This window comes from Lonchura striata, chromosome 3, assembly GCF_046129695.1.
Source record: "Lonchura striata isolate bLonStr1 chromosome 3, bLonStr1.mat, whole genome shotgun sequence".
In the NCBI taxonomy this organism is placed as follows: Eukaryota; Metazoa; Chordata; class Aves; order Passeriformes; family Estrildidae; genus Lonchura; species Lonchura striata.
This window is the reverse complement of record NC_134605.1, coordinates 101,905,722-101,915,642: the sequence shown is the minus strand read 5'-3', so window position 1 is coordinate 101,915,642 and position 9,921 is coordinate 101,905,722.

Here is a 9,921-nt window from a genome sequence, read left to right as displayed (position 1 = left end):
AATTTTTAATGTGCTTTTGCAATTTATACAGACCTGGAGGACCTTTTCAGAGGCATGCAAAATAAGTAGAGCTGACTGCTGTCCACAATAAAGGGAAACACAGTTCCTTCCTCAGAAGGTTTACAATTCATGTTATATTTCCACTGTAAAGGCTGTTAACTCTTAGCCAAAGGAAAAGAAAAAATCAAAAGATAGCTTTACTATTTATGAGAAGCTCCTAGCATAAAAAACAAGCAAGCAAGAAAACAAACTTAACTGCTTTGTTTTGCAGGTTAGATGCCTAGGAATTTATTTGTTTGCATGTTTGTTTCTGCCAAGAGTAGAAATGTCTTGAATTAGTCTGCAGTGAATCAGTTTCTTTCCACAGAAGCATTTAAACCCTCTAGGTTTCATTCATTAACAGAATAATACATACATTTTGCTTGGTAGTGTTTGTTTGAATTACAACCTCATGGAATTCAGAACAAAGCTAGTGTGGTTGCATGGACCTGCTCAAAATTCTCAAAATTCCATTTTATGTAGCTTCTGCTACAAGAACTAGTTGAGCATACCAGTTATCTAAAATATACAAGTTTTTTTGCTGTTCCATTTTTCTTACCATCTCAAGTCACTGCTTGCCAAAAATAATTTTTAAATGGCTATTGCTTTGCATTTTTAGCGTATCTCAAAAAAATAAGGAAACAATTATGCTTTGATCAATGAACAGAGCATGAGCTAAACATACATACTTTTTCAGCTCTCCTTATGCCTTCATGTTAGAGAAAATATCTTACTCAAGCTTATAATTTTTTAGTGTAGACTTAAAGAACATCCCCATGCATTTTACAGAATATAGGAGGAGTGGAGTGCCTCTGGCCAAATTTCTGTAGCTTTCACTCACAAATAAAAAGGTGGGAAGTAAGAAAGCAGAGATATGCACAGGTATAGATGAACAGATGGTGGCTTTTTTTTTAAAAAAAATGTTACATTGCCACATTTATCTGAAGCTTTAGTGGTATTTTCATTGATAAAGGTGGGCACAGATTTGCTACTCTTGCATTCTTGTGTTTTAGTCTTCATTTCTGGATGCTGACACCTAGCATTCATGAGAAGCATAGTCTCCGGGGACAGAGGGAAAAGGGTTACTAGATGTGGATTGTGTACATGGTTGCATGAAATTGTTCAAGAAGTCTGTTCCTATGCAGAATTCCATACAGAGGAAAACAGACTTTGTAAGCCCCAAGGCACTCCTCTGTGCTTCCTTGTGCAGAATGTCTATCCCCGAGGCTTACAGGAATGCCTGCAACCAGGAGAAAAGATTTATCCCAGCACTGAAAGACTGTAGTGTTAGGAAATGGAAAACACATTAGAAATGTGTGCTAACCCCAACTGGAAAATCTAAGCAACTCATTTTATTTCCAGCCAACAAAACCTTCAAGAGAACTTGTGCTGGTTTATGTTCAAGTATCTACATTTAGATCACCACATTATCTCTCTGGATAAGGCTTGAGGTTTAATTCAGTGTAAGTGAAGTGAGGCAATGTTCTAGGTGTTTGCATGTTGGATTTTGCCTTATTTTGTAAGAGCTATAAAATTTCCTGTCTGGAGGTTGTTGGTTCACTTTGATCTTCTCATCTCTTATTACATATATTATACCCTGGAAGACTAGAAAAACACTGAATTCTATGCTAACCTGAAACTTAAGAGAAGAGGATGAGGATTAGAGCAGCGAATTTGTTTAGTTTTGATCTAAGGTAGATCAAAACCAAACAAAATATTTGGGGCCTGAGAAATGAATGTACTGTCTCTCAAATTTCTTCATTCACTTAAATCTTCTCCCCTGGACTAGAGCTAAAATGTCTTAGCACTGAGCTAGAATAAATTGGCTGAGTTTATACCTTTCTTCCCCCCACCTTTCAGTGGGTCAATGAGCTGTGCAGCAACCTCTCTGGTCTGTGTGGCCCAGGAAATTGCAAATATTTCAGCGCTGTCAGGTTCTGCATATGCAAGTTAGGAGGTTCAAAGGGAAGTTTAATTGACACTAATCCTCATCTTGACTTTTGCTCACCTCCTCCTCTTTTCCCACTAAGTCTTTCCACCTTCCCACCTCAAAGTCACAAAAGCTTTACAATTTTTCTTATAAAAATATATATATTTAACCCTTTGGCAATCTCTTAATTCCCTTTTATTAAATCCTTTAAGTCTTTTTATTAAGTCCAGGGTAATTAAAATTATTATAAAACTCTCTTTAGAGATTATACCCTTTAATCACAGTGCATATGTCGCTCTCAGGCTGTGGCCATGGAAATGGCATGACACCGGCTAGCAAATCTCCTTTGGTGGCTGGGAAGAGCCACGAGAGTGGCCACTCCAGAGTCTTTGGTAAGACCAGCTGGAAGTGGTGTGGGCAAGTGCGTGGGTGAAGCTGCCTGCAAGAACGATGAGGAATCCCAAAGCAAAGAAACAAGGAGGGAAGACTTACATGGTGTGCCAAGGAAACTTTATTGCTGACGGGGACCAGGAACAAGGGTCAGTCTAACTAATGCTGGGCATCTATTTATAAAGGGCGTGGGCGTACATGGGGGTACACTGAGAATAAGCAATGAGGGAAAACTTGGGGAGGAGTGTAGAGCTCATAACAGCAAATGGGGAATAAACAAGGGAGGGACAAATCACCTGTAGGGTACAGGGCAACTGACAGGGACATTCTTGAAAAAACTGGGAGGGGGAATACAGATTGACATAGGAGGTGGGCTGTACAGCTCAGATTGGAGTAAGGATGCGAGGATAACTGGGGAGGAGCGGGCAGATTGGCAGCTGGAGGGAAACTCCGGGGTCAACAACTTGGGAGAAACCAACCGTGAGGGGAGAGGATGGGGCACATGGAGCGAACCAACTGACTAACATGCCTAACTAAACAATTGCAAAACACATGGAACATAGAAACACGGACTACCACACATATTTGCTGAAATGTAGGTGACATTTTTGGTATATCAAATATAAAAATACTTTGGGCAAAGACGTTTAATAAAAAATTTTTTAAATTAAGATCTTGACTAAGGTGGTTTAAAGCCTTAAAAATTTTACCTACTTGCAGTCACAATAAAACATTGAAGGACTCCTAACACTTCCTCAGACGTACAATGGCACAGCTGTAATCAAGTTTCTCAATTTCTTTCAACTCCAGCTTCTCAGCTGACATAATGTGTCCTAATGCCACTGACTCCCAAGGTGCTACCCTGCTTTAGAGCACTCAGTTTTCTGAGCAACCAGAACAAATGCACAAATAAAATCCCTTGGGCCATTATTCACCAGGCAATGAAACAGAAAGAAAATACTTTTCTTGTGAAGTGAGCTTGGATATGTCTGGAGCAGAAGTCACAATGCATATGCTCTAGACCAAAGGCATTCCTACACAGCTGTAGAGTGGCACAGATCAGTAGAGAAATATTTATTTGCTCTGGCACTTGCTACTAGACTGATTCCTGAAATTTCAAAATTAAGGAGTTCTAATAAGAAATAAACTGGCCATCCAATATTTGTTTTCTTTTACTACTATTTCTTATTAACAGAAAAAAAAAAAAATCATTTACATGGGGTTTTTAAATGTGAATTCTAAACATTTCCGGTAGGATAGATGGCCAAATGCTTTACTCTTCATTACTTCTAATAGATATTTATTTTCACTCATGCTCACATAACTGAAGCTTCCAGCTTATTGCATATTGTCAACATCAGAACCAGAAAAGAAATGTATGATTTTCTATATCAAAGGAGTTAATGGTAACTTAACTGTTCCTAAGTTGGTAGTGAATGGGAAAGAATATAAAATACAGCACAATTTAACTTGGCATACCTACAATTTTTATTTAAAGGTCTTGGAAGATCTGGACTTCTTAATTTATAAATTCCTGTTGACTGAAGTCAACAGACTTACAGCCATCCAGCAAGTGTTCACAGAATGGGAACCTGTATTTTAAAGTAAAAAAATTACATTGAGATATAATTGGGACTAGTAGGAGAGGTGAGACTGTAAAGCTTGAAAAAAGGTGTGACTCATTGGAGTGTTTGAATGAAAGAAGGAATCGGCATAGGGCAATATGGAATAGTTACTGAAGATCACAGAAGCTGTAAAAAGCAATTTTTTTAAAGTAGAAAAGAAATAAAAATCTGCAGGAGTAAGGTTGTAGAAACAAGAAAAGGGAAACACTGAAATAGTTCAAACTATCAGAGATCCAACAAAAAACGTACATGTAAAAGTTATTAGTGATTTTTCTGTTTATCTACTTTCTTTTTTTTTTCTCCTATCATGTTTGTTTGGGTTTTTAAATTAAAGAAAAACAAGTGATATGTGCTATCTTTTAATTTAATATAAAATGTTGTCAGTGTATCGCCATCTGAAATGTATCAACATTCCCTGTAAATGAGCTTTGTGTAGGTGTGAGAAGGAGAAAATAAGGCCCTGCCCACCATGCAATATGGTAACATGAGAGATGTTTTAGGGAATTTTATCAGTAATGCAAGCAATTTTCTGCCAATGATGAATATTGCTATATATTGGTGATAAACATGGCTTGTGAGAGTGAAAGAAATCCAAAGATGCTAAAGATGCAGAGATACTATAATAGACAACCAAAGCAAAAAAGGATATTCAGTGTTGCAGAAAAGATGAACAGACAGAACTGTGTTTAAGATTACTTGAATAATTCAAGAAAAACTTGTAAAATGTGTAAGTGAAAGAAATACAGGAGTATTTGGACTCAACTTGTAGTTTAAGGCACTGAAATGAAGTTTTAATGTATAGGTGTTTATATGTTCACTCTATACCTGGAGTGCCTTTTATAGCCCTTGGAGATCTGATCAGTACAGAGAAATGAACCTCAAGAATTAATCCAATTCACCCTAAAATAGACATCCACACTGAATCATTATCCAGACTTCACTGACTATAACAGCACCTAGATATTAAGCTTTCAGTTAGGTATCTACAGACATCCAGATTTAGGAATCTTAAACCAAACCCCACATTAGATATCTGCAATGTTGGTTCCTGTATCTGGTCCTCCAAGACTTCTACATAATCCACACCAAAATGCGCACTTCCAGGGTGAGATTAATTTGTGACTTTTTAAATAGCCACTTAACAATAAAATTAATTGTGCACTAAATCAAGACCTGTTTTCTTTATTGAGTAAAGGAGATTATGTTTGGTCAGATGAATCCCCCTTGCCTCCTGTAGGGCTACTTAGCCAAAGAAAACAAAAGAAAAGTCAAGTAATGAATCAGATCAGCAAAAGAATGTTTAAAGGCTGAAGATAATAAAAACTATTTAAATTATTACATAGCTTCATTAGCAGCACGTTTGAAAGAAATGTTCATAAAGATATGGCTTCACAACACAACGTTTCACAACCAACATTATCTTGTACACCTGAGAAATAATACATTGGGATTGTGGTTTACCCAGGCTTGTCTGGCCTGAAGCAAAGCTTTTAGAGAAATATTTGTAATCATAATTATTGAGGATGTGACAAGTGTTGCCTTGGAACCATGACCAAAACTAATGATTGTAGGAGAAAATGAGAAATAAGAAGCCATCAGAACCACAGTTTACTGTACATTTTTGATGACCAGGTTTTGAGATAAAACTAAGTTAGATTTTCTTTTACAAAGAATTATCTTACTCTTAATTGAGAGTATATGCAGTTCTAAGGGGATCAACCTTGCATGCTCCAAATTTCCTATAGAGGAGAAATATCAAGCATGAGCCTCTAATTATCTCTTTAAAAATAAAAAAATCACTTCCAGGGAGAGGTTGTTACATGTCACCACTCTCGTTTCAACACATGATTTAGCAATGTAAATATTATCTTTTAGCTCTATAGGACCAAATTCTGAGGGTGTCTGAGCACTGAAACAGTGCAATTTCCTTTCTGTGATATTGTTCCTTTCTGAACATGTGCTTCAAAAGAAATAAAGTGGCAAATTGCTTCAAAAATAATAGAGTGCCAAATCTATTGACAATTTTATGACACAAATATTTTCTAGATTAAAAAGCAAATTCATAACAATATTTTGGGGATATTTTAACATTGATCTCAGGAATCTAAAAGAAGAAATTTTCTAAGTGGTTTTAAAAATGTTTTCTGAGTATTCCTAGGTACTAGAGAACATTGAATGTGTGTATATTAGATTGTTCCTTCATCTCCTACACTATGAATTGCAATATTAATTAGATGTTGGAATTAAATTGATTACGATATTAAACACAATGTACTTTTTATTAAGTCTATATCATAATGAAGAAGCAAGATTTTGCCTAAATGTAATTGCCATGTATTGCAGAAGAAAAATCTATTTGTATACGGATACTAAAAATATCCATCCAAATAATATTCTAATTACACTGATTTGTTCTGTGAGGAAGTGAAATCATTGAACACTAAAACACTATGTATTTATTTTTGATGGTGTTAGGAAGTGAAATGGAGATAAGTGCCATTGAAATATTTTATTTAATTGCAAATAAAATAACTATGCTGATTAACTATGTATCCTGCATTCATGCACTGTTTTATTCTAAGTGTCTATTAGTGTGCAGTTTTCTCCAAATCATCGCTTTAAATTTCATATGGTAAGTAAGATCAGCTAGAGATCAAGTAACCTGGTTCTCAAAGAGCAATAAAGCAGCCCTTAACACAGTTCCTGTAATCACCCCTTGCATGCCGTAATCACTCTTTCCTCAAGGTCCAGAGCAGCGCTTGGGCCTGTTCCAGGTAAAGCCCAATGCAGATGCTCTGGGCAGAGCCTGTGTCTCTCTGCTGACTACATAAGGAGAATTAGGAAGCTAAGCAGCTAGTTGCTTAAAACTCTGTAATGCTTGTAAAGCTTGTAGATTAGAAGGTGAAACTAGACAGATGTAGACTGCATGACTCATCCTACCCTGAATAAAAAACTAAGCTATATGTAGCTGTTAGAAAACAGGACTCTTGTTATAGTTTTGTGATTGATACAGCCACTCACAGAGACAATCTAACTCAGCTTCAGGCAGGTAACATAGAAGACAGTTCCTTTCCCTAAATGCGTGCAGTATAGAAGACAGGAAGCAGATAGAAAGCAGTAAACACTTAAAGCAGACAAATGTAATTGGGAATTTGGGAGCACAGAATAAGAAAAATTAAATAATCTTATTTTACCATAAAATGAAAATGTCTCCACTTATCTAAATTATGTCAGATGGAAACACTATATGATGGCAAATTCCATAGCTCACAAACAGAGCAGCCATAATAGCATATATGGAGCCAAACAATGATCATGTATAAAAAATGTAACAATTCAGTGATCAGTAATAAATAGGTCATAATTCAGTTATAACTTTGATAAATTTTAAGTCTGATAGGTCTACACACCCATCCATTTCACCATGGAGTTAAAAAATACTTACACTTATTTATGATTACATTGTAGATGCTTATTTTTAATTTCCACATTATTTAGGTGTGTCATACTGTGATCATAAATACAGGAAACAAAATGGCTTTGTTTGCTTTTTCTTCAAAGGGCCAAGTGGACAGCCTTGTAACTTGAGTAAGTTATACTTAAAGTTAAAATATACACTAGGCTTTATTTAGCAGGGCTCATGGATCAACACTTACAGAATCCCTTGCATGCACAGAGCATGTATGTTAATCTATTCATCCAGCACACATACAAGGAACCTCCACAGTTCAGAGATCAAGAATTCATTTTATCTTCTCTGAGTTGACTGTTGTGCAAAAATATCAAAATCTCATCAAGAGAAGGATCTGGCCAGTAAGGGCACAAAGCTGGTTGAGAATCAAAGATCTGCAGGCAGGAGGAGTTATGATGTCATACAGCCCAGCAGCAAAATGTCTGGTTTATGGTGGCCAAGCTTCATTGCAGGATCAGTAAAAGCGGATAGGCAGCAAAAACCTCCTGTGAGGCAGGAAATTGGACAGGTAGTCCAGCAGAAGTGAAAGCTTGTCTTGGAACAGACCAAGGGCCCTGAATTCAGGCTTGTCAGTGCTCCAGAAGCAGCCAGAAGTGCTGAGGCAAAACCCACCATGTTGGCTCTACAATCAGCCTCCTTTCCACGTCTTGCACAACTACTTTCCTTGGAGATTTCTGGAAGTGCTGTGTATCTCCTGTTTCTATTGAAATCCCTGCTTAATTTAAAAGCATTGCTGTGACACCTCAAATCCCTTTAAGTTTGATGGCTTTGTGTTCCTGAGAAAAAGAGACAGGGAAGGGAAAAGGGAAATGGGAAGTGGACACAAGGAGAAGAAAGTAACCCAGGTATAGATCATGTAGCATTTGGCAATTGTACATTAAAAATTAATTAATTATCACAAAATTAATATTTTAAAGAAAATTACATCTTCTGATTTAAACCAGCCAGAAGCCAGGAAATTCAAGCTTAAGAATGTCACCCATTTGAAGTAATTTTATTCTAGCTTGTTTTATCAGTATACTTCCCAGAAGCAAACTGTAAATTATATATTTCATGATCTCTCAAGGAGTCCTGCCAAGACCTGGTGATAAGTTGCTATAACAGCAGCTCAGGGTTTGAGAAATGCATTTAGCACTCATGGCAACAGGTGACCAAGTGGTAATGACACCATTAACACATTTCACCTTTTTAAGGTCTCCCACTGGTGTTTCACTTCTACTAATTTATGGAGGAATCATTTCATTTCAGTGTTACAAGTCCCTTGTGTTCTTAGTGGTATTTTAAAGAAAATAAACAGAAGGAGGAAAGGAGAGCATCCTCTGGGATATGTGATTTTGGAGAAAACCACCATCAGCAAATTCTGCCTTGCAAGATAAAGAACTTGGTAATTTTTATAGTAGATCAAATAAGATTGAGATCAACTGAATTCAGTTCTCCTTTCAGGAATCAGCAATATCTTCTTTGTAATAAGCAGGTATTAGGTACTTGCCACATATGATTCTCCAGACAGATATGTTTGCATTTGTTATGCAAATGTAGGTATGTATTTAAAAAAAAAAAAAAAAGCAGTAATGTCTCAATTCATTATTTGACTGAGTCCTTATGGACTCCCCACTCTAGATACACTTGCAAAAGGATCTTTTGTTATGGCTGTAGCTATGATTCTATGTCCTTCTCTATGTAGCATTCTGGCTACTGTACTGATTTTACAGAAAATATTATACAATTAGTTGTTTACTTCTTTTCAAAAGCTGTCTTTCCTTCAACTCTTAATTCATCATGTAACTATAAAAGAAATCTTCTAGTTAACAACTGTAACTTTATTAATATCCTACAACTGAGATTTTTTTTTACCACAAATATTTGACCTTGACAATTTACTCCCTACAGCAACAATATGAAAACAAACCTATAAACTCCTTAACTCCTTATTAAAAAAAAAAGACAGTACCAAATACCACTAGTACACCACAGAGAAACATGCAGTCCAGTATATTGGGAGCATTATGGCACCAGATCCTGTCTTCATGGACATCAGTTGGACGTTTATCACTGAATTCCAAAGAATCAGACCAAATCTCCCACTTATACAGTGAGATATAGAGGCTTTCAGATGGGATTTGTGTTGAATATCCAAACAAATCTGAATATTTGACGCCTTTATTATACTCTAAATGCTTGGTTACCATAAGAGAAGACAGAACTGCCTTGTCTCAAGAAGAGAAGGAAGTAATTGAAGTAATTGCTGTCTTCAACTCCCTACTAAGAGGTTACAGACAAGGTGCAACCAGACTCTTCCAGGAGGTTAAACACAAAAAGACAGGAGGCAATGGACAAGGATTGCAACAAGAAAAATTCCAGATAGTACAAAAATTTGTATCAGTCATGGTAGGCGAAAAACGTGCTGCCCAAAGAGGCTGTGGAATCTCAATTCTTTAAGATATTGAAGCCTTGGTTTTATGACC